The sequence below is a fragment of the Rhipicephalus microplus genome, unplaced genomic scaffold (assembly GCF_043290135.1).
Source record: "Rhipicephalus microplus isolate Deutch F79 unplaced genomic scaffold, USDA_Rmic scaffold_17, whole genome shotgun sequence".
Classification (NCBI taxonomy): Eukaryota; Metazoa; Arthropoda; class Arachnida; order Ixodida; family Ixodidae; genus Rhipicephalus; species Rhipicephalus microplus.
The window spans coordinates 13,155,861-13,182,322 of record NW_027464590.1 but is presented as its reverse complement, the minus strand read 5'-3'; the positions used below and the strand labels follow the sequence as shown (position 1 = coordinate 13,182,322).

Here is a 26,462-nt window from a genome sequence, read left to right as displayed (position 1 = left end):
CTGAGACCTTAGAGTCCGTGTGAAGACCCGAGTTCATCAAGTAACTTTGAACGAAATATACCTAGTGGTCTGAAGCTTCCAAAACCGTAATTAAGCGTTTACGCTTGATTACCGAAAATTGTTTGAACAGGTCATGACTTTGCAGCGTGTGTTCCATGCTGACAGAACACAATAAACGGAACTTTTTTCAAATTCCGAGGAGCACAGAAGGAACTTACCACCTTCGCTTGTGAGCTTTATGACATTGCCCCTGAAGTTCAGTGGCATTGAATCAAATACTTGTGTCCGTATTTTGAGAACCATACATAGCGGCAGTACGGTGATGCCTTTTTCCTTGGATAGCAGCGCATACACGGAAAGTAGACCATAGGCTGCGAGCCATTTTGACCTTCCGTGACTTTCTCGGCAATCAGTGGAGAGTTGGCAACTGCGTCTGTGAAAAAAAAAACAATATTAGGTATTCGAACATACAACTCTCAATTGCCTTGAACTCTGTCGAATTATATCTGTTGGCGACAAAAGTATTAGCATTCTTTTTTACAGAGCACCCTGTATAGACGCAAGCTTTCACAAGAACTTTTTGGGACAACGGAGCAACTTTGCATGCCAGACGCTTATTCGAAATGCGTTATCCTCTAATGATAAACTTTATTTTTGTAAGGAACCATGAATATCACGACGTTAGTCATGGCTACTTTTTTTGAGGGGGGGGGGGGGGGTAGAAACAGGCAACTCTATTTTTCGCATAAAGCGAGCCCTCTTGGATGATGCACCACACCACGCTTATGCTTGAAAGAAGGGGCAACGGTCTACATTCAGCAGGATTAACATGCAATTGCGCCTTATGAAGTGATAACGGAGAATGCTGCTTTTGTGAAAAGAATGCCAAAGTAGCAATAGCTGTTGGTAATGAACGACTGCACAGGAGCTCCCGCGCAGGCTTCTTCGCAAAGTCGAGAAAAAAAAGTGGCGCTGTTTTTTTATCAGTTGAAAGTAATTAAACTTTACCCGCATCAAAAACGCGTTTTTTTTTACTTCCTACTTCGCTTATATAATAGCTTGAAAGTATGCCGAAGGTAAGTCATTATTTGATGATCAATTGAACTGCGTGCTTGAAATCACCATTTTTATTTCGACAGCGCACGTGATGGCAAACGGGCTGCTAAGGTCTCACCTCAGGGGTTATTTAAAAAAAGATGTCCAAATCCCACACAGAAAAGTTCGAAGCCCGATAGTTCGCAATGCTTTTTTACGGCCGCGAAAAAATTCCCTCAACTTGTTATATAGAAAATATGGCATCATGGCTTTTTTCAGAAAGGCAATTCAACTCGCCTTTTCACTTAATACTCTTAAAAGTTAAGTCGTCTGGATAACGGTTTTCACGAAAATATGTAACAAATATCTGAAACCGAGAATACAAACAAGGATTGTAGGAGGACGCAAAATGTTCTCAAATTGATAGATGAATCATATAATTTTCTTCCAAAAGTAACTTCTATGAAAAACAGTGTTGATTGTATTTTGAAGAACTTGGGAGTCATACGGCGTTACCCTTAGCTGATCAATCGATCCGCTTTGATCATTGGCCACACTGTGTCATGATTTAATTTGTATTTTACCCTAGCTAATGTTTGCTGAGCAAAAGTTCCAGGTTTTGTTGTTATCATTTTAGGCATCCTGCCGGATATTTGAAGTATAGGTTAAATCGTGTGACGATGAGTAGTGCCATGGTTTGACTCGGTGCAAATCACCTGCATAAGAGCTGGAGAAATGATTTTCATGGCAGGTTATATGCAATATAACAAGAAAAAACAAGAATGATCGAACTGAACATTAGATATACAAAAGAAATTTTCACTTTCAAAAATAATACTAACTTTCACTGCAGGTAAAAAGTTGGATGTTATATTTTTTGTGGTATTATTATAACGCTTAAGTGATAGCATAGCACAGTTCGAGATCACAGTATGTGTCCCCATCAAAGAGGATACATAAAACTTGCTGGAGTGGAAGGAGCGCTGTGCGAGTGAAGCCAGCCGCCGCCATCTTGCCAGTGGCAAAAAGTGTGCTCAGCGCCATCGCGAGCTACTGATTTCGTCCGTTCTTGTTTCACCTTGTCGGCATGTAAAAACAAATGGTTTACAAAGGTTGCCTCTTGCGTCGTTTACGGATGTGCCAACAGGCTGAAAAAAGGTTGTGGCCTCACATTCCACCTGTACGTACATGAAAACAGCTTCGACACAGCCATTCCGCGCTCGTTACTAAAGGCAGCTATTGCTGACGCGATCTAAGCGTGCAAAACGTAACAGTCCGGATTTGTTTTACAGGTTTCCTAAAGATCCCGTAACGCGGAGCCTTTGGGAGTGGGCCGTTCGCCGTGAGAAGTAGAATGCGAAAGACTGAGATCACTTTGCTCTGTGCACTTCGCGCCAGAGTGCTTTGACCACCTCTTTGACATTGAAGGGAAGCATGTGAAAGGGGGTTATGAAGTGGCATTGAAGGCACTTCAACGTGAAGAAGGGTTGTGGCTCGGAAACAAACTTACGAAAGTCCACGTCCAATGAGAAAAGCAAGAAAATGAAGGTATGATATGCTGTACAACTGATCGAGTGCCTCAATTGCCGACGCTTTGGACTTCTGCGAACGAAAGCTAAAGCTGCCGCAATTCAAGGGTGCCAGCACAGGATCTACGTTTATTAAAACTTTTGATCGGTTGTTTGACATTTTAAACTCCAGGAACCCGCTGGCAAGGTCGTACAAAGCGCCCCTTTGGCAGGGGAACGAAGCATTCTGGAAGTCGTTTTTTTGCGGAGACTCGAGCGTACATAAATGGGCTGAGAGATCCGGCAGTGAAAGAAGGACTGAAAAAAAAAAACGGATTCATTGGTTTTTGGATACGCATGGCAAGCACGGAAAGAATGTTTGACAGATTTGTCAGCCAGGATCAGCTGAAATACTTACTGACACACAAACTCTGTCAAAACTATGCCGAAAACTTCTTTCAATCAATACGTGGATGATGCGGCCATAACAACAACCCAACAGCTTCGCAGTTTATGGCTGCATACAAGCGTCTATTGGTTCAGACGGAAGTCACGTCTTCAAGTTCTGGACACTGCTCCCAAGATGTTCTCTCCGTATTGAATGCAACGACTCCTGCAGTGATGGTAGATCCAACAAGCAATCTCACTGACATGCGCAAGGCCCCAGTCCTGCAGCCCGATGATCACGATAATACGCATCGCATTGACTAGCCCGAAAGCTTTTCTGTTTTTGTCGGTTCCGTGGCGCCATACATAGCAGGCTTCATTGTTCGACAGGTCGAACTGCAACTACCTGTGAAGAGTGCATAGCAGCCATGCACTCAGACGAGCTGACACCTTTAATTAAATGTAAGAGGCGAGGTGGTCTTGTTTCACCGTCGCGAGATGTCATTAGCCTTTGTAAAGAAGTCGAGGTCTGAGGCGGCTACAGGCTGAATGTGATTCCATCACAACGGTGAAGTCATGAGCAAAACACCTCATCCTGAAAGTTCTATGAGCTTCCTCCGAGAAAAACTAGTTCCATAAACTAGAGCAACACGTCCTAGACTTTGATACGCTTGATAATCAGGTTTACAGTTTGTGCAGGCAAATCGCCGAACAATACGTAAAAGTGAGGATACAACACATGACGAAGGAAAAAAAAAACGAAAATTGGTCAAAAGTAAGGTGGGACCACTTTTGACAAGGGCAATAATTTTCAACCACCAGAAGGGCACCTATGTTTTCAAAGATGTGTTTGCTTTAGGCATCGCTATTTAATGCATATGCACTTTAATTGAGTTCTCTACATGCCACTTGGCTGCGTACAAGTCGCAATAAACATTTACAACCAGAATTACTTGTTTTCATAGCTCAATAAACACACGAGTCACTCACCCGCAGTGCGATGAAGCATAAATTTGAAGCGCTCGGCTCTTTTCTGCCACTGGCAACATGGCCGCCGCACGCTCAGCGCGGCTTCACTCTCTCCCGTAGCGGCGCATAGGCGGCTTCCACTCCAGCAATTTTTATGTATCCTCCTAGGTCCCCATGCGAAAAATTATCATTCGCATAGGTACTCAATTACTGCAAGCTTACGTGCTGCCTTACCAGTAGTAGCAAAGGAAAGATAGCAGAAAGAAGAAGCACCACAGCACTTCAGCACGGCCCACTATTCTCGACACCTGCGGCAGGATGAGAAATGGAACTATTCAGGGTGTGGTAAGGGCGTCTGGCTGTCATAATGTTCAACCTCTTGCCTGATTGGTTTGTAAGTTTTATGACTTTGATTACTTGAATATTGAAGATGAATCGTGCGTTTAGCCTAGCGCGAGAGGAAGATGCTAAAAAGACGTCTCTCCTGTATGCGAAATTGACGTCTCTCCTGTATGCGAACACGCATACAGGAGAGACGTCAATACATAACAAACTCCGTAGTGTTTTTCGTTTTCCCGTTTGCACGTCTAGTCGTTTTAACACGAATACCTATCAGGTACCTCATTTTTGCATAACTCGAGAAAAAAATATCCGAGGTAACCGGCATGCATAGGAACTGCCGCAGTGCCGTATTGTCTACGTGGGCACGGCGTGAAAGAATATAGGGAGTGTTCCTAATAGAGGAAGCACGCCAGTTTCTTTTTTGCGTTTACTGACATTAATTGTGATATGCCACAATCAATTGGTACCACTTAAGACAAAGAAAAGTAGCCAATTGCATTAACCTAATCATACAACAGTTGAGTGCGCGTCAGAGACGTGGAGGTTGACCATTGATCGCTTAAATAAAAACACTTCTCTGTAGATATGGCTCACAGTCCCATTAAAATTTCTACCAAATCAACCGGGCAATATAGGCTGTGTTCCAATACTCACCGTAGATGGCTAAATAGACAGCTAAATTGACGGCGGCCATCTTAAGTCCCATTCCCATTCTCACGTAGCTGGCAAAGTAGACACCTCCGAGAAAACCGCATCGTAGACAAATACGATGCAAGCTACTTTGCTGTCTAAACAAGATGGCGGCTCAGCAAATCGATCAGATAGATTAGATTTCGCCGGAATGATCGTCTGCACACAAACAGACGCCTCTTTAGACGCTCAATGTGAGTAACGTTTATTTTTTTTTAGAATTCAACACAAAATAAACCAAAAAACAAAGCTATTACGTTTCTTCATTTTGGATTTCTTTTCTCGACGTGAGGTGGGACCTCGTCGTGTAAAAGCTGTCCAAACGTGTTCTGATTCTCGGACAGCATGGGCTCGGAGCTGTCTTCTAAGCAGTGTGCGTAGACTGTCTACGTGTGCCTAAGTATTGGAACACAGCCATAGATTTGTCTCGCAGAGCAACGGCAGTGGTTTAAATCATAATGAATGTTTCTTTAGAGACTTCGACATGTCGATTCGGGCTGATTGTAGTCATAGGCACTGCTTTTGCTTATTATCGTAGGTTCTTAGTCATATGCAATAAGCAAAAAGATGGATATTCATGGAAATAGGGAGCTGCAACAGTGAACGTTTAGACAGGTCTCCCGGTCTTCTTCAAGAAAAGAGCACTCGTCCAAAGAGTGGCTCGTACAACAGCCCCTGTTTGAAAATATCCTTCTCTCGCAGCCTTCATCTACTAATGAACATTAGGTCTTGTTTGACAGCTTTTTTCATCTGTTACGGTGATGAGACAACGCAAGTGGCTATTGTAACACAGTATATGAACTAACGTAATCACTCGAAATAAGCGACGCTCAGAAGGACGATAGTTCTAGCGCGAGAACAAAACGACGACACAAACACAAGAAGGACACGAAAGACACGAGCGCTGTGTCGTCGCCAAGCCGCCACACCGCTCAGAAGGAATTAGAACCGGCTAAATTCTCCAAGTTTAGCACAAACACTCACAGCCTGCGTGTGTACTGGATGAGCGGTGATAGCATCGTGGAGAGAACGCATGGACGGCAGATATCCTCATCACACGGTGCGTGACGACAGCCACCAGCACTGAGCATGTGCAGTGCAGGAGGACGTTGACCAAGTGGTAGTAGCCACGCACTTGCCGCCCTTTGACGTAGTAGTTGGTCCTGTCAACGTGGAAGAATATATGTGAAGATGTACGTAAGGAAAAAGTTTACAACGTGATGCGTCCCTGCTAAGTTATGAATGGTTGGGTATTAATGAAGGCATGCAATTGAATGATAGTACCATTTCTTGCTCAATGACGCTTCTATTTATTTATTTATTTATTTATTTAGTATACCTCAAAGGCCGCAGTCGGGGTATTACATGAGGGATGGGCATAATTAGCAACATATTAACGATTCAATCACGGTCTTGAATACATGTGGGTCGGAGTGGTGCATGGCGAAGGCAGGCAAGTTGTTCAAGTCCCGGGCGGTTGCAACAAAAAAGGAGCGAAGGTGGGCAGTATTTTGTGCTGGTGGTGGATACACGGCTCGGGGATGGTTTGTACGGCTGGATAATCGATGAGCAGGCAAGATGGCTGGAACGTTGAAAGGAGCGTGATAAAATTTGTGAAAAAGACAGAGCCGAGATATATGACGACGTGATTCTAGGTTGTTGAGGTGGCCACGAGTTTTAAGTTCGGAAACGCTGGAATGATAAGAGTACACAGAGTAGATGAACCGGGCTGCGCGATTTTGTACAGATTCGAGAAGGTTAGATAGATTAGATTGATGAGGGTCCCTAACCGAGCATGCGTACTCCAATTTAGGGCGAACAAATGTGGTGTAAGCCAACAACTTCACTGATGAGGGAGCAAGTTTTATATTCCTACAAAGTAAACCCAGCGCACGATTAGCGGAGGATGCTATGTTGTTAACGTGAGTGGACCAGGTGAGGTTGCTTGAGAATGTTACACCGAGGTATTTATAGGATTCTGCTGTTAAGATTGTAGAGCCCAAAATGGTGTAAGTCGCTTGCTGATAATGTTGCCTACGATGAAATGAAATTAGCGATGTCTTATTTACGTTTAAAGACATTAGCCAGTCGTTACACTAAGATTGATTGATTGATTGATATGTGGGGTTTAACGTCCCAAAACCACCATATGATTATGAGAGACGCCGTAGTGGAGGGCTCCGGAATTTTAGACCACCTGGGGTTCTTTAAGGTGCACCCAAATCTGAGCACACGGGCCTACAACATTTCCGCCTCCATCGGAAATGCAGCCACCGCAGTCGGGATTCGAACCCGCGACCTGCGTTACACTAGGATTCAATAAGGTTAAGGTTGTTTTGAGGTATAGCAATATCGGTAGGGTATTTTATTGGACGGTACACGACGCAATCATCAGCAAACAGGCGAATATTTGATGAAATGTTAGCTGGGAGGTCATTTATATAAATTAAGAAAAGTTGGGGTCCGAGTACTGTGCCCTGTGGGACGCCAGAAATTACGGGAAGATGATTAGATGAATTTTTGTTAGCGTACACAAATTGTTGCTGATTAGTCAGAAAACTACGAATCCAGTTGAACGTCGATGTAATAATGTTTAGGCACGAAAGTTTGACGAGTAGCCGTTGATGCGGAACTTTGTCAAATGGTTTTTCAAAGTAAAAAAAGAGGGCATCGGTGGGTATATTTAGGTCAACGCTAAAACTGATGTCATTGTAGAATGAAGCAAGTTGTGCGTCGCAGGATAATCCTGAGTGAAACCCATGTTGACTATAATGAAAGAAGTTGTGGCGGTTTACGAACTTGACGGTGTTAGAGTAGATCACATGTTCCATTAGTTTATAGCAAATGCCAGTGAGCGAGATGGGACGATAGCTGCTAGGCTTGGATGGAGGGCCCTTTTTAGGGACTGGAACAATCTTACTCACTTTCCAGTCTTCCACACTACTCCTGAAGACAGTGATTGCTGAAAAATATGGCATAATATCACACTGACAGTGGGTTGTGTGTTTTTTAACATTTTAGCGTTGATGCCATCGGCGCCACAAGAAGATGTAGGCTTTAATGAGTCGATTAATTTAGCAATGCCCTGTTGAGAAAACGTGATGTCCGGCATCATGTCGTAATCACGAGGATGGAATGAAAGTAAGTTGCCGTTAGGTTCGATAGTGAACATGGAAGAGAAAAAGTGATTAAGTTGTTCGGCGGCTTCATCGTCGGGGATCGGAAGGTTATGATTATCAAACAGTGCCGGTGGTTGGGAATTTTGAGGGTTGATAACGCTCCAAAATTTCTTCGGGTTATTGGTCAGCATGGCCAGCAAAGTCTGTGAGTAAAAAGAACGTTTTTCTTTCATAGCATGCGTGCTGAATGCTTTTTCCGCAGCGTAGTAGTTGTTCCATACAGAAATGTTATTAGATCGTATTGCTCAGCTAAAAAGTCTTTTCTTTTTATTATTGAGTTGTTTTAGTGTAGCTGTGAACCATGGGGGCGTCTTTTTTTCGGTGACGGTAATGGTGGGCAAGTATTTTATGAACAAATCATAGATTTTATTTTTGAAAAGCAACCAATTAGTCTCGACAGAGCGCTGCGAAAAATCGGCTATCAAGCAACTAGCGAATTCTGCAAATTCATTGTTTTGGGCGGAATAGTTTCCTTTGTTATACAAAGTTATCGTTTTTGTTATTTAAGACGAGCGTGTTAGTTGGCAGAGGTAGGTACCATGAATCACTGAATGGTCACTTAAGCCAGGTAAGAACGTCATCTTGGAAACCATGTCAGGCTTGGAAGTGAGGATAAGATCTAAAGTGTTGGAGGAGGTAGAATTTTGACGTGTGGGTTCAGTGACGAGTTGCGTTATTCCAAATTTTAGGCATGAGTTGACGAAACAGCTTTCAGGACCGTGTTTGGCGGCTGTGCTTGCCAGATTATTCCACGAAATTGCTGAAAAATTAAAATCCCCGAAGAGAAGTATCGAATAATGACGGAAAGTTTTAGTTACAGAGTGAATAGCCACGTTGAAATTCGGTACAAAAAGGGGTCAAGACCGGGAGGGCGGTAACAAACTCCAATTATCATGGGGGGATAAGAAGCATTGCAGAGAATGAAAATGATTTCTAAGCATGAGGACACACGAATTTCTGTACATTGGAGGCTTTTATGACTGCCTATCAGCACTCCACCTCCACGTTTGTTAGTGCGGTCACGTCGAAAAATGTTGAAGTCCGGAAAATATTGTAGCAGCTCTGAGTCTGCTATTGAAAGGTTAAGCCAAGTTTCGGTTATTACGAACAAATCTGACTCTGAAGAGCTAATTAGATTTTGTAAGCCATCAACTTTCGGAATAATGCTTCTAATGTTAGTATAAAAAAAGGAGAATGATTTCCTGGTTAGAATAGTACGGCTGGGGCCTATGTGTTTAACGGGCGCAGAACGACTTTGTTAGTCTTATGATCGTAAATGAAAGTTTTGCCAATGATAAGCTTATCATGACGGAGTTAGTAAGGTTGCTGCTGTGCCCTTCCAAACTCACCGAGAAGTTTTCTGGCTTTAAGTGTGTTAGGTGGATAGTCCTCCGATATGCGATAGTTCGAACCTTTTAGCTTGCGCCCACTCGACAGTACGTTCTCCCTAACCTTAAAGTGTGCAAATTTAATGATAACTGGTCGGTTTTTGTTAGCATTATATTTATCTAAACGATGAGCCCTTTCTATTTCCATTGCGTCAAGACTGATTTCTAATTTTTTGCTACAGAATTGGAGCACAGAGGCTTCTGATTTGGCCCAAGTTTCACGCTCGCGATCTTTCAAACCAAAAAGAACAAGGTTCGATCAACGTGCTCGGTCTTCAACGTCATCCAGTTTGGTCATGATTGCAGTGACATCTTGTGCATTTTGGTCTGAAAGCTTACTGATATTATCCAATTGCGTTTTTATGCCCAATACTGATTCACCGTCTTTTTCCCTTTTAGTTAGTCCATTGTTCATCTCCCTGATCGAATCATCGTTTTAAGACAGTTTCTGCTGGATTGCCTTAAGCTTTTGCTGTTCTGAAAGCGGATTCATTGCGCAATATGTGGCCAGTTCAGCTATACATATGCTCCAGGTGGGTTTATGGCGTTGATGAAAATACATTTTTCACAACATACGTAGAAAGATGAACCCAATACAACGTTGCCTATTAAACCTCCTGGCCTGCGTGGAACGTGCAGCGCTGTCAAAATGAAAGCTGCGGGCTTTTTTAACACTGTTTGGGAATCTGCTGCAGGCGCACTTGCAGGGTACCCACTACGCTATAAATCATGGTGTAGTAGGCAGACATTCAATATGCCATTCTTCGTCATTCTACGGAGAAGCGTGGTACGCGCTGGACAATTGCAGGAAATTTTGTGCAATTTTTTATGCTCTGGCTGACGATGATGAAGAAATATGACAGAAGCCAGTCTCCATATCTCTATTTTCATTTCCAGAGAGCTCGTCTGGGAGCTTCGCCTAACTGTTCTTTTCGTGGAGCAGATGAGGCAGCAGAATGTTATCTCATTTTCTGTAACAGATACTGTACGTTGCGGGAGGGTACCTTAGCTGCCGTTTGCCGACTCTTTAGGCTAGATCTAAGTGTAACAAGTGTGCTCTTGTTCGGGATTTTGTCCCTTGGCCACAATGACAAGAATGTAGCCGATGCCTTGAAGGGTTTATTAAATGTTCAAAGAGATGTAGATTGTAGAGCGAACTAATACTACTATTTTCTACATTGCATTTTTGATTCATAATTAATATTTTTTCAATTACGCAGCTCCGAGTTACTATCTATGTTTTTACTAAAATATTCTTAGTATTTGACATTTTGTTACGTTATCAGTTTTTCGTCTTTAACTACACGACATATAAAATAATAATTAAGAATTTTCTTCAAAATTACCTGGTTCTTGGCCAATCAGCCAGCGTGGCTGTGTGCCACCGTCCAAGGCTCTACTCTACTATTTCTAATTTCCACAATACCTCACAGTGGGTATGCCCCACAGCTAACAGGTGAACAAGTACAAGCTTTTGTAATGGTTTAGAGCATTACATGACCCACTCTATAGCTTAATTCGCATTGTGTGACACCTAATAGTTCATTTGCTCTTCAAAACGCGTTATTAAAATATTAACGCGATTCTTTCTCCCATATCCAGCCTGCCTAAGGCCTTTTTGCTACAGAGCGCCAAGCAGTAGCGTGGCTCTGTAGTATATTACTGAGCTTGCACACAGGAGATCCGTGTTGGAAAACAATTGTGTCGGCGATTTTTAGTTGCTAAGTTTTATTTTGTTTTATTTCGAGCGATACTGGTTTCGGGCACCGGCGGCAGCAGCGAACCACAACGGTGCACATGACCCCTGTTGTGATCTCATCAAAGCTTTAGCTCTAAAGTGTTATTAAGGGGATGCCGTTAAAGAGCTCGTTTCGCTGAAATTCCGGCGTCGGCTCGGCGTCAGTGTCGGCATTGGTGGTGTTGACGTCAGCGTAGGCATAGGTGTCAATTCTCGTGAGCGAAAAGCATAATTTTGTCCATGACCGAAAGGTCAAGAAAGATGCAATTAGAATCAGTAGTAACTATTTCCGAGTCCAAGTGAGGATCGAAATCAGGATAATCGCGTGGTAAGTAGATGTTCTACCACACAACCACGCGTCTGCTTGGAAATACAGTCAAAATATTTTACTCTGCCTGAAAATACCTAACATGCTTTACATGTTTTGATGCTCTACTAACACATACGCCTGATATACAGGCTTCACAATTCATCTTGTAATATCGCAGTAATGCTGCAGGTACGAGCATACATTGTCATCGGGCATCAGATCATGAGGTTGTCGCAAAGACATTGTGATTTAAAGCCAGACACTGAATACGAAAAGCACACATGTTACTGCACATATTCACTTAGGACTACGTAGTAGATACAGAGAAAATTCTCGAACCTTTCAAACGTACAGTTTATTTTTATTCAAAAGCACGCTACTCATTACTCATAATGGAACCATATGCGACAGGTTGACTGACACAAGTCACATTGAACTTTATCTACTAGATTATAGTAGTTCACAATTTAACTGCTCGAGTAACCTTGTACACTTAGAAATTATTCACTAACTGCTTGAAGTAGTCACTAGAAACAAGATACCACTATCTCGTTCAACTCCTAAATGCGAAGCTTAAGGATCCCTTCGTTTCTGCTGGCACGACCACGGAGTGACGCTGTTGCTTCTCTTCTACGCACTTCCGGGCAAGAAGTTATTTCTCGTTGTCTTAATATTAAAAAAAATATTTGGGGAAAAAATTAAAGCGCTAAGAAATTCATTCTTCTGTTTCAAAAGTTATTTATACCAGAGCACAATTTAGTATAAGATGGCTTCTTATATATCAGCATAATTATTGAAAAGTAATACGACGGCTTCATTGAAAGAGCACACCGTTTTCTTGTGGACATTTTTAATCGCTGCGACACTCCACGCAGCAGATCCCAATCACTTGCTTCTTTCTATGCGCCCCTTAGGGTACGCTTCAGTAGCGTGACAAAAAGCTGTGGCTTTTCAAGTATTGTGCAGCATTTTGGTTGGTTTGACTAACAAAGTTTCTTTGAAAAAGCTTTGAGGAATCGAAATGGAGCAGATTATTCACAGATACTATTTTTTCTGCTCCCTCTCGTAATAGTGGCGAATCTTTTCTGAAGGACGGGCGATCCTTGTCCTCACTCTATAGTGTTTCTATATGGCTCAAAAGCACTGGCAGTCATTGAAAACCTAACCAATGCTTTGGTTTTGCCGTCTTGAGACATACTCGATGCTACCTCTGTACCGGAAGGCACATGCGCGAGGCCAGTAGCGCTCAGAGGCTACTTTCAATAACATCTTGTTATGAAAACTATGACATAGGGTGCTTTTTGCCATTAGCGCTAATCACCGTACTGCTATCCGTGCAGGTGACTACTTTTAACCAAGCAGCTGCGGTTATTAGCAGCCGCCGTCGGAAGCTACGCCATTCATGACGTTTTGCACGTGCGCGGAATGGCAGCCACGATAAAAATCGCGCGCACCGCATCATTTTCGAAATCACCTATCTTATGTGCTTCCACCGTTCATTGAAGGAGCACTTTGTGGTGGAGCATCGCACGTGGTGTTGGCTAACGTGGTGCCAGCATGCGTGGTGCGGTGTACATTAATGGTCGACTCTCATTACTGTGTAGTTATTCTGATTATTTTGTGCAACACTATGTGCACCATTTAGCCCATAACTTTGAAAGTGATGTGTAAAGATTTTATATAATCATTCGTCAAACAAACTGTAATAATTATATACTTATGTCCACAACTATGGTACAACAATACATAATAAAAAGCTCTTTGATGCAATTATTACCCTGTTCGGCTGCCGACAAGAAGTTCGGGGGTGCCATGAGGACCACGGTGGTTGCACTTCAATGGATGCGAAATACTTGAGGCCTATCTACCTTGTCATGTAAGTTCACGTTAATGAATACAAGATGGCCCGGAGCCCTCCTAAACGGTGCGTCTCATAAACGTATCGAGCATTAGATAATATTATTATTAATAAAGGTTTTATTAGGATACATATTTATATATATTGAGGCGCATAATATGAAATCACACAAATGTGATCTTCTGGGAGATGAAAACTCAACATTAAAGACGTCAACTATTGCGCAGGCCACACAGTCAAAAAAAAAGAAAACACCCCCAACGCCTTCGTCTCAATCCTGATGTGAACTCGGTATTGCCAAGAGCCATCAGCCAGCGAATGTTCCTAGGACTCACCGCCACAGTATACACCCCATCATCTTTCCCCTCTTTTGTTTAGATAGAGACATGCTTTCACAAAAATCAGCCTGCAAAGCTTCTTGATTTAATCCACTTCTCACAAAAACAGGAATAATATGAAAGCGAACTGCGGGTACAATGCGTAGGAATTTTCAGTTTAAGCACAGACGAGCAAGGCACGACATCTAGATCACGGGAAGCCCTCCGACGTCCGTTCTCTGGCATTGAAATGCGTCAATATTTGTCATCATCATCATCATCATCATCATCATCATCATCATCGTCGTCGTCGTCATCACCGCCACCTCCACCACCACCACCACCACCACCACCATCATCATCATCATCATCATCATCATCACCACCAGCCTGACTATGTGCCAAGCGGGGCAAAGGCCTTTACCATGTTCCGCCAGTCAACTCAGTCGTGTGCTTGCTGCTGCCACCTTGCTGCTGCCAACTGATATTAAGAAGGTTGCAGATGTCCACAAACTTCCTAATCTCATCAGTCCACCTAACTTTCTTTCTCCTCGTCATCCGCTAAGCCCAGGTTGATCCACGGCAAGTGGTCTGAATGGTGCACCAGTCAGTTACTCTTAATAACTAACGGTTATCCTGCCTACGCACTACATGCCCTGTCATATGATACTGTAAAAGCGATGAAGTACACACGTGACCAGTTCAGTTAGCTATCTACATTACGATCAATGCTACAGAGCTTGCTTAATTAGGGACAAATTCACCTCGTTTTTTCCGCCTTTTCAGTTGTATGCTCCCTTTGGCCTTGCTGCTAAGGAACACAACCTCCACAGATATGCTTCAGAGCTTTTTTCACGCTCTATTTTTTAGGCAGTTACGTTTTTTTTAATATCATTCTAGTTTGTGTAACGCGAGTACTTGAAGAGACAGCTTCTACAAGAAGCCACCTTATTTTTTTTTCTGAGAATTACCACCCCCTGCATCTGATGTCTGCCGCATCTGTTTGGCACCCCACTTTATTTTTGTATAGTAGTATTCACGAGCTCTCATCCGAAGCCAGACCCCGCAAGTACAACCGCTTCTGACTGTTCTTGTAGCCGAACGCTATGTCGTCCTCTCAAGAGACATTTATAGCAGCAGGATCTCCGAACCCGCCAAACCCTCACTCGAAAAAATGGGGCTCGCAAATGCAAGCGATGACTCACCATGATCGTTACTAAACACACACACACACAAAAAGAAACAATGAGTCACAGATGATACGAGCCAGTTTTGGTGTTTATGTTGTTTTCTTTCTCTTTTTTCTGGTTGTCCGCTTCAACACTAATAAAGTATATATTTTTGTGTCACAGCACGAATCATTACAGGGACAATGTAAATGGGCATACAGGTTTACTCTAAGGCACGAGTGCTCCTGAAGAGAGTCGAACGGAATAAAATGTAAACTTGTTTTTCTGGTAGCCAAGGTTCCAAGCACTTTCTTGCAAGTTGAAAGTGTAGGCGGGGAGAATGATGTTGCGGTGCTGTGGCATTGTGGCTGTCTCTTTTTTAGGAGTATTGGTGACTCCCGGGAGCCGCGCTTACAGATACCAAAGAATCGTTCCTAAGCACTGCCCTGCCCACCATATGTAACTAACTATTCTAAACAAACTCTGAAAATCCCGGCAAAACTGACTGCAAATTTTAGGAAACAAGCAGAACCACAGTTCTGTCCCGTTGTTAACTTCTTTTTTCTTATTTCCGCTCCCATTATCTCGAAGCCAAGACAAGCAGTGCTAAAGATGATCTGTCATGCGGAGCCAAAAAGATTTCCCCAACTAGCCCAAAAAGATAGCGATTAAGGGGAACTACTGTATATTCAAGAAGAAAGTACACAAGTTGACGAATGTTTATGTTCAAGCTTTTTGTTTAATAACTAACATCAAGCAGCCTAATCAAACTGCTTAGTAATTCTATGGTCATTTAAGACATCCTTGAAAATAAATGTTAATGTAGCCTTTCCTTTCCTGGTGCTGTTAAACATTTAGTGTCATTCCCTAAACTTAGAAAGTTTGTTCTTTATATGGAAGTAACGCGCGCAAGTTCAGAGGGTCGTATCTATCTTGTGCCCAAAGGACATGCTGAAACTACAATGGCAAGTCTACTACATTTCACGCTTTAATTTTCATTTCTTGTTTTACTTTCATATAGATCCATTATTCTCTTTACTTCTTCTCATTTTTATCACACTCACGAACGTCAAAGCGAAAGCAGAATTCTTGTGTCGTGCTATTATCCTTAACCTTTCTTGCGAGTCCAGAGTCTCGATGCTGAAGAGCATCCCGCTCCTTCGAATGGCGGGTAAGGAAGCAAGGAAGAGGGGGGGGGGGGCACCTGGGACGGTATAGATGTGAGCACCGGCGACATCGATTAATCCCCGGGCACTCGTTATAAACGACGACGTGGTTCATATCCAAGGCTTGACCTACAAGCACTTCCGAGTTCTGCCCTCCCTTTTTCCCCCTTATTCTGCGGGTCAAAATCAGTTTCCCCTCATCTATTCAGTCACTCTCTTTTCTCTTAGTTTTTTTTTCATCCCGGGACACTGGCTACCTGTTCGCTGGCACTTTGTCCTTTACGTTCGGTATTTTGTAGAGAAACAATAAAATAATAAAAACTTTTGTAGAACCCGAACACACCGATGTTTGTAGAGCAAGCTGTTAAACCGTTAAACGGTTGATATCCATTTGGTTTATGACCTTCCGCAGTCGTGTCTACACAGAACGAGGCTTCCGTTGGGAAGCGAATTCGAAGTCAGCTGCACTTCTGGTGTATGATGTGCACCCCATTAAAATCTGTGCGCTGTGTTCCTTCAATTGCATGAGCTGTTAGGAAAGAAGTAAAGGGTAGAGGTTGAAAATCGTTGAAGCACTACAATAGAGAAAAAAATAGCCTGACTGATAATACTCTATAGGACCTGTTTATGTTGTCTGGACTTTAGTCACTATGTAAAAGTCGCATGATGCCCCGCCGCGGTGGTCTAGTGGCTAAGGTACTCGGCTGCTGACCCGCAGGGCGCGGGTTCGAATCCCGGCTGCGGCGGCTGCATTTCCGATGGAGGCGGAAATGTTGTAGGCCCGTGTGCTTAGATTTAGGTGCACGTTAAAGAACCCCAGGTGGTCTAAATTTCCGGAGCCCTCCACTACGGTGTCTCTCATAATCATGTAGTGGTTTTGGGACATTAAACCCCACATATCAATCAATCAATCAAAAGTCGCATGATTGATAGACACGCCAAGCCACCACGGTCGACGAGATCCGTCTTACGAGAAGCAGCTTTTCAAGTTTGCAGTTTAGTTGAGAATTTCGACCCCGTTCTGGAGGGGCTTCCCCTGCTGGACGCTTGTGAGTGTTTGCGTGACTTCTGATGAAGTATGTAGTGCGTAGTTTAGAATAACTGAAGATGATTTCATGTCTTAAAGAAAAAAAAAAAACCAGCGTGGCTCAGTGGTAGAAAACTCAGCTGACACGCAGTGGATCCTGGTTTGAATCTTGTCATGTCAACACATATCTTTGTTATTTTTCAGCTTGAGTTTTATTTTATTTCTTAGTTCATACGATAGTGGTAACGGACACGGGCGGCGGCGGCAGTGGACAACTATGGCGTTGCGCGTGACCCGTGTTGTGATCCTATAACAGCTTTCATTGTAAAAACTACTTGCGACTAAATAGTATTCCGATAGCCATAATGAGTAAGATATACTCAATTATCAAAAGCAACAGTTTGTCTACTTTAACTGCACCAACAAGTTTTTTATTTCGTTTCAGTACTTCGAACATCCTATACCACGGCCCAGGAATAAAAATGCCTGCGTCTCCACCCAGTGGCTTTAGGTGCACCTACTATCGACCGAGCACGCCTTGTGTTGAAGCATGAAGAATAAAGTTCGCTTTACTTGGAAGCGCACTCTTGAAGTAAAAGTTTTGCCGAGTTAAATCTTGATGCTGAACGAAAGTACACGCAAACGGAAAGGATGAGAGTGGGAAACATCATGACAAAACCGGAGCTCATCAATCTAGGCAAAACTGTCGAAGTCAGTGCCTTTTGTATAGGGACGCTGCAGCATGTCCCACGCAGCAGTTGGACACTCGCGCCCCTTTTTGTTGTTAAGGAATACACCAGCTGCATCGCATAGGCAGTTTATTTTATGTTTTTTTTTTACGTTGAAACTCCCAAACTGACTCGACACATCATTTTCTCCCGACGGTTTATACACTCTAAATGTGTGCACTCGGAAGTGAAGGCGCACGTTCAGGCGTTTTCTATACACTCATAACTCAGTAGTTTGAAACGAATATTTACTGCACAGTACTTATAGATGCCAAAGTGCCAATGAAAATAGCATTTGCAGACTCTTGCAATAAAGCACTCTCACTAAATATTTTCCAGGCAATCAATACTGCTGTTTTTATCTTTAAAAAGAGAGAGACCCAACTAACGACAGACGCTTGCTTGAAGAACAAAACTGCGCCCCCCCCCCCCCAAAAAAAAAAGTATATATAACCCGAATCGTTGCTTTATTGCTTGTATTTGTGCAAAAGGGCCCAACTCCCGTGAGGCAGGTGGCACAAATTTGTTAGTCGTGCGGTAATCCCAGCGCCCTTAACACCATGTCATTCTTCTGGGGATTTAGTACCGCAGACAGCAAGTTGGCCTGAACACCAAACAAGCATATACGGGTAAGATGTGCCGGCTGCAAGAAGAAGCGCGCGTCATACATTCAGCCATTTGCTCCTCGCATGTCCCCGCGTTGTCATATGCATAACACTTGTTCATACAACTCTAAGACTAATATTCTGAAAAAAAACATTTTTCCTGGCAAAGTTCTCAGTGAAATGCTTTGCCGTCTCATGTCACATCAGAAGAAGACTTTTAAAGAGCGTTCCTTGGAGCATCTTCACTAAAACTGCTAACAGTCACTATGAAGCTTTTTTTTTTTAATCTATGACGTATGATTTGATCGAGCTACTGCTGCTGCACATTTACGCATCACTTGACGCGCTTAGTATCTTGTCATTATTTAATGCCAATTTCATCTCGAACGATTACATCAAGAAATTCGCCGCACAAGCAAGTTGTGGGGAAAAGATAATTGGGCATTCATCTAAAAAAGGCGCTATTTCCGGCTTGAATGTAGAATACTGGAATTATTAACCAATAGATAACACAAGGTGTTATATAATCAATCATCAGGACTTCCGCTTATAAAGGAACCTTTAAAAGAGAAAATGTTTGCTTCATTTCTGTTTAAGGTATGACAAATGAAGATAACTTCTAATTGTTTACATTCAAGAAACGTTGACACCCACGACTCACCCACTTGTACCACACGTCACATTACCTTTATACTATCCGTTCAGTGCTCTTCTTACTTTGGTTATTTACAGCAAGCCAAACCAAGCAGCATTAAGCAATATTTATTTATTTATTTATTATACCCTCAGGGCCAGTGGCATTACAGAGGGGAGTGGTACAGAACAAAGGCATAACATGAGGTAGCATGGTTACAAAAAACGTTGTGTACATAAAAAGGAAAAGGAAAGACAAAACAAATTAGTATTATCGCAACAATGTGGTCACACAAACACAGATTAAACATCAGATATTTCTGCATATACAATATTGGCTAAGGCAGCACGGAACAGTTGGTTATCGGTGATACCCGCAATTTCAGCGGGAAGGTGGTTCCATTCCCGGGACGAACGGGGCAAGAATGACTGAGTGGCAGATTTTGTATGATAATAGTTAATGCCGACCTTGTGACGGTGGTCAATGCGATGGGAAATGTATAGTGATTGGGGTAAGAGTTTCATATAACTTATGAAAGGTTGTCTGAGCTCAGATGCTGACCCAAAGGTCACGAATTCGATCCCCGCGGTCGCATTTCTGTAGATGGAGGTGAAATAGTACAGCACCGTGTACTGCGCGACACCTGTGCGTGTTAAAGACCAGGTGGTGAAAATTGCTGGAGTTCTCATCGTGGACAATCCTCCTTGACCATATACCTCCCATCTTAGAGCAGGCTATTAAAGCTTCACCCTAGAGCTCAAACTCGGACATGGATTTCAAATTGAAATTTTTTTTGTCTCTTCACTGCGGCGTCTCTCATAATAATAGGTGGTTTTGCCACATATAAACCTCAGATATATTAAGGGTTGTCAGTGCTGATGAAAAATAAGTGTACTAAACGCACGAATATTGACCGCGAAACTATCGCCCTGAAACATCCTGTGAGCTGCGTACTGTACGCAACAGAAACGAGTTCGCACGAAGCACCGTATTCTACCGTTCTGAAAGGGGCCCTTCACGGGCTGAGCGCTAACTGGCTCGTTCGTGCCAGCGTGCGCGTGTGTCCAGCGGTGAGTAGAACGTGCAAGCGAGCCAAGGAAAAACGGATGGATGGATGGATGGATATGGCTGTGCCCTTTAGATTGGGCGGTGGCTAGCGCCACCACGCCGTAATACTTAATGCACCAAAAACTAGATTTATTTTTTTTCTTTAAAAAGTGAGTTTGAGGATTCGTATTTTGCAGTGAAGAGTTTGATTTTCACTCCTGCCTTGACTTTAGCCACCGATCAGATAACCTCTTTCTAGTTAAGTCTACCCGCGATTTTGCCCTCCCGGTCCCTAAACCCCAGTGCTTTGAATAACTCTGCGCCATCATCCTGAACTATAGGGTGAACCCCTTTACAGAACATTATTAAGTGTTCGGCAGTTTCTTCTTCCTCTCCACACGCACTGCATACTGTGTCTACCCCTTCGTATTTGGCCCGATATGTCTTGGTTCGCAGTACTCCCGTCCTTGCCTCAAACAGTAGAGAACTACCCCGAGTATTATCATAGATCCTTTCCTTGGCAATTTCCTGCTTTAAAGTTCGATAGATCTCTAGTGCGGACTTCTTAATCATGCCCATTTTCCACATGTCAGTCTCCGTTTTCTGCACTTTCTTCTTAACCGATAGTTCTTTTTGGTTTGGCCACCTGCAGTTTTCTAAGTATTTACCAGTCAACTTCCTGGTTCGCTTTCTCCATTTTGTATCGACATTCTTCATGTACAAGTAGCTGAAAACCTTCCTAGCCCAACGCTCCTCCTTCATTTCTCTCAATCGCTTCTCAAAATTTATCTTGCTGCTAGCTTCCCTGCCCTCAAATGATGTCCATCCCATATCACCTTGTACTCCCTGATTTGGTGTATTCCCGTGAGCTCCTAAAGCAAGCCTACATATTCCACGTTGCTTAATTTCTAATCTTGCTTGAACTTCTGATCTCATGCACAAGACCGCATTGCCGAACGTCAGCCCAGGAACCATGACCCCTTTCCATATTCCTCTCACAACATCATACCTATTGTAATTCCACAGTGCCCTATTTTTCATCACTGCTGCATTCCTGTTACCTTTAGTCGTCACGTATATTTCGTGTTCCCTCAGGTACTCAGTCCCATTGCTTATCCATACGCCCAAATATTTGTATTTATCTGTTATCTCTAGCGTGACGTCCTGTATCCTAAGCTCACTACCTTCGTTGTCATTAAAAATTATGACAGCTGATTTTTCATTACTGAATCTAAAATCTAACCTATCTCCCTCATTACCGCAGATGTCCATCAATCTCTGCAAATCTTCCTTGTTGTTGGCCACTAGCACTATATCATCAGCGTACATTAATGCTGCTAGTGCCTGATAAATAAGTTTTCCTTGTTTGACTAAAGAGAGGTTGAAGCCCAGCCCACTTCTCTCTAATGTTGCCTCTAATCCTTGTAGGTACATCATGAATAATAAGGGTGACAGGGGGCACCCCTGCCTAAGCCCCCGTTTTATTTCTGCAGGCTTGGATACCTGTTTTTGTTTCCCTTTATAACTACCTTGTTACCTTTATAGATACCCTTTAAAAGATTAGTGACTACATTTTTCATGCCTAGTGTGTCCAGTATTCCCCACAATTCCTCTTGAACCACGCTATCGTACACTCCCATGATATCCAAGAATGCCACCCACAGGGGCATTCTTGGATGCCACCCACAGGGGCATTCTGTGTTCCTTTTCTGCTATTTCGATGCACTGCGTCAGTGAGAACAGATTGTCTTCCAACCTCCTGTGTTTGCGAAACTCATTCTGCAGTTCCCCCAGCACCCCCTCATCCTCTATCCACGCCTGCAGACTTTCCTTTATAATCTGCATCGCCAGCCTGTAGACCACTGATGTCACTGTTATAGGACGGTAGTTGTTTATGTCAGCTTTGTCCCCCTTTCTTTTATAGATCATGCTCATCCTGCTAAGTTTCCATCCATCGGGAACTTCACCATCGATTATTATTGTGCTCACTGCCTCTCTCAATGCCTGCTTAGACTTCGGACCAAATGTCTTTATCAGCCTAATTGGAATGCTATCTGGGCCTGTTGATGTACTACTAAGAATCCTTTTTTCAGCCCTTTCCCACTCTTGTTGTGAAAATGGAGCCATTGCACCACTTGATTCGTCCTTGTCTATTGTGGTGCATAAAGTACTTTTTTGTTGAAATTTTTCTGTCATCCTTGTTCTTATATATTAAATAGCTTTGTCCCCTTCTAGCCTAGCACCTTGGGCTGTAGTTATAAAACTCTGCTCTAGGCTCATCTCATTTCTTAGGGAGTTTAGATGGTTCCAAAATTTCGCAGCTGCGTTTCTATCTTTTTCATGTACTTCTGCCAGCCACTGAGCTCCCTTCCTTCTAATCTTTTCATTGATCAGAAGGAATGCATCCCTTCTACAGCTTAGAAAGGTTGCCCATTTTCTTTCAACATCATCTGTCGGTTCAACCAGCTGCTTAGCATGTCTGTGTTCCCTACAGGCTTCCTGACGTTTTGCTATGGCTCTCTTAACTTCCTCATTCCACCAACTTTTGGGACTTGTCACGTGTCTTAGCAAGCTCTAGCTCAAAGAGTCTAATTAGATTAGTGTATGTCCACACTGTCTTATTATCCTCCGTGATTACAATACTCAATTTGTTTAGTGGCTGTTTCAATTTTCCTTTCTGCATAAAAATTTTCCTGTAGTTGCTCATCTTGTCTCCTTCCCACTTTCACTGCTCTTCCAAAACTTAGCTTGATACGTTGTGATCGCTACCCAGACTTTTGGAGCCACCTTCATCTATGTGCATTCCCCTGAGCTTATCATACATCCTATGTGACATCAGTGCATAATCTATCGTCGACTGAAGCCTTCCTACCTCCCATGTTATTTGCCCTTCACACTTCTCGGTACTGTTGCAAATGATCAAATCAAGCCTTTCACACATATCCATGATCATTTTGCCTGTCGGGTCGGTATATTCATCTATATCTTCTATGTGCGCATTCATGTCTCCTAGTATAATTATCTCGCACTCTCTTCCTAACTCCTGAATGTCCTTTGATATACACTCTACCATTGCCTGGTTTTCCTCTCTGTCCTTTGCTCCCGTCCACAAGTACACGAAACCAAGAAGTGTCATTTGACCTGCCACCTTCCCTTTTAGCCATAAATGTTCCTTGCACTCCTGCTTGACCCTTTGCCAGTCTGTACTTTTATGAATGAATGCCCCAATACCACCCCCCTTTCTGCTGCCTTCTGTTCTATTACAATATTCCCACGCGTAGTCCGGATTGTTCGGAGGTTGTTTCATGTCCCTGAGATGTGTTTCTACAAAACCGTATACCATCGGCCTCTCTTCCCTTAGCTGTTCTTCTATCTCTTCCCACTTCAGCCTGTACCTACCACCCTGCATGTTAATATACGCCATGTCTGAATTGGCTCGGCGCTCGTGGCTACGTCTATTTATGCCGCGGACTCTACCTATCCTAGATATTGGTGCCACTTTGGAATCGTATCTGTCCATACCACCTTTCGAAGAGCCTCCCTGGTTGTTTTCCTCGTTACTAGCTATCCTGCACCCCGAAGGGCTCGCTTGCCCCCAAAAAGCTACTGCGCGTCCTGCAAGTCGCCAACCCACCTCATGACCTAGCCGCCCATCGAAGTGAATTCTGTCTTGTTGAACCCCCCCCCCCCCCCCACCTATGCACCTCTCTGTTTATTTCCACCACTTCAAAGCCTTTCTCTCGACGGTCGATGCTCGTCCGCGCCCTCTGGTGTGAAGACAGAGAGGACTGACAATCTATTGTTCGCTGCTTCATGTCTCCCTGCTCAGAGCGAAGGCAGCAAGAGTCACGCCCCCGAAAGAGGCACGCACTGTTATTCAGTGTTTTTTTTTGTTTCTGTTTCACCATGTGTTACTTTTTGCATTGAAGGAGGCACTGCTGTTGTAGGCGGGCGCATAATGCGTAAGCGCGGTCATGCATTCAGTCAGCATTGCCATCTGAGGCGAGCGCAATATTAATCAAGAAAGTAGGCGAAAAGACAATTAAAATTTATTTTATATTTAGGGTGGTGTTGGGGCGAGGGTGATATAATAAAACCTGTATGCGCCGGCATCCTGCAAGTGTTCTTGCGGCAACATTTAACTTCTTTTTCAGCCCAGTTTATTATCTATACGGCACCTGCCGTTCCCCACGAATTTGACATAGCGAGAACGCAAGCAGATCACCATACGGTCATCTGCAGAAGAGCACATAGGAATAACGCTAAGAAAAATATCTTGGTGTCGTTCTTTTCTTCGACTGTTATTACAGAGTTTGAGCAAATCAAAAGACGCTTACGTGAGCGTTAGCGTGCATCTCAGCGCTAACGATCAAACAGAACGCGTGTCAAACCAACTGGCACGCTTTTAGTATACAGCGAAAAACATTGGCACTAACTCAAACGCAAGTTCTTCCGGAGCCATCTAGTTATAAAAACAATATATGCGCCGTAGAAATATCAAGCGCACCAATAAATCGAGTTGACCCGAAGTCACCATTGCTGCGTCTCCGAGTCGCGTTGGGTTCAGTGTGGGTTTCACGGCCCGAAACTTATCGTTTTCATTCGACATGTGCCATGATCAAGTATTCCTCAAGATCTACTCTCATTACCTGGCTCAGCTTTCAGTCCGGCTGAATTCGACTGATCTTAGAAACAAGCGAATAATACGGCTCGCTATCCCTGTGTTGTATACCTAAAACATAAGCGGACATTGTAGAAAAGCTTTATGAAGCCTTCTGCTACCCAAATAGACTGTGGATTTCAAGAACGCAGCTATTTTATCGGCAGTATACATCTGGCGAAACCTCATTACTCTAAGCTAAATCAAGTTCGACAAGTATTTACTTGGAACTGAAGGGTTTTAACAGCGCAGGGTGGCGACTACAAAGATTTGAAGTAGGTGGCTCTCGCTATAACAGGCACCGCCATCTTGCCCTACGCATGGGAATTTTTGCGTGCGTTAGCATTGAACCCTATATTTTAGAAATAGTGTTCGTACGTAAAATTTGGGGCTACGATAGCGTGCTGCACATGCTCAGTTTGGAGCATGAAAAACTGACGCAAACGTTACATTCTACCGTTTGGTATTTTCCGCTACACCAAAATTCTTTATTATCTATCCATCACATGTATTAGGTAGTTTTAGAATCGCGCACCGCGAGCCCTTGCGGTGCGGCCGCTGCCATTGCGCATGCGCTGTAACGCGAGTCGGCGTTCGCGTTCGCGGACCACACGCAAGAAATCCGAAATTGCGTGCGGTGATGGCGGCCCGCATGTGGCCCGCAAGCGCTGGTTTCGAGGCTACGGTGTCGCTGCAATCGTGCGTTCCGGTTCGCAGCAGGGCAAACGCTATACTAAAGCTCATATGGCGCCCGCTACGCCCGCAACGCCCGCAGCGCTTGCAAACGGTATTTTAGAACTCCCTAATGTGACGCGACGTACGCTCCTCACGTATACCGTTTTTCTCGGCTACGTGATCTTTTTGGCATTTTGTGGCAACGCCAAGCAAATAGTGGTTGCTGCATATCTCCCAAGTAACAAACTGATAAAGGTAGGCTGAAATGAGTTTGGAGCACTCACTGTTTTATTCTTCGTTATAACGCCTTCCAATCACCGATATGAAGCACGCGTTCCGAGCAGTCACTGCTACAAGCACTTTTAGAAGGTAAGCTGATGAATAACTTTGACTTAATGGCATGATTTGGCCGCAAAAGAGACACACACAAGAAAAGGAACACTCAAACGACAAGCACAGGCGGCTTCGTTTGAGTGTTCCTTTTCTTGTGTGTGTCTCTTTTGCGGCCAAATCATGCCATTAAGTAAATACCAACTAGGCCAACAATCAGTATTATTACAATAACTTTGAGTTGGTAAGGTGAGTGTGAAAACACTGTCTTTCGGAATCTTCCCAACTTATAGGAAACGAACGTCAAATTGTTTACGGTTACACGTTCGCTACTTGCGTTGCTTTTGTCTTACGGCTAACAGCGAGCAGCATATATAATTACTGGACCAAGAAAGTTGTATGCAAATTTATTATTGAACTTAGTACCTGACAGATATGTATGTTTGGAACAATTTTTTTAAAAATTTAGAGTACTTGGTACTTTGCTGTGGGAGAGTGGAAAGCCGTTCATGTGAAAATTAAGAGGCAAAAGCTTGTGAAGGAAGTCCAGTTCGCTTAACTCTTCGGGCTTAACCACATGCTATCTTGAACAATAGGAATATAAACAGAAGAAAAACGGCTCTCATTAGCCTCAGTATTGTACTTATACTTCGGCAGTTATTTCACAAAAATTGAGATAAGTGAGAGAGTGATTACCTCA

The 26,462-nt window shown here is 43.3% G+C and overlaps 1 long non-coding RNA gene across 1 annotated transcript in view; it reads left to right on the top strand.

The window, feature by feature from the left end:
- The window catches only part of LOC142785039 (uncharacterized), a 31,072-nt gene extending 13,375 nt beyond the window's left edge, over positions 1 to 17,697 (top strand). Inside the window, exon 2 of the long non-coding RNA XR_012888830.1 lies at positions 17,529 to 17,697. This is a non-coding gene — a long non-coding RNA (uncharacterized LOC142785039). The remainder of the gene's footprint in view (positions 1 to 17,528) is intronic.
- The last annotated feature ends 8,765 nt before the right edge of the window (positions 17,698 to 26,462 follow it).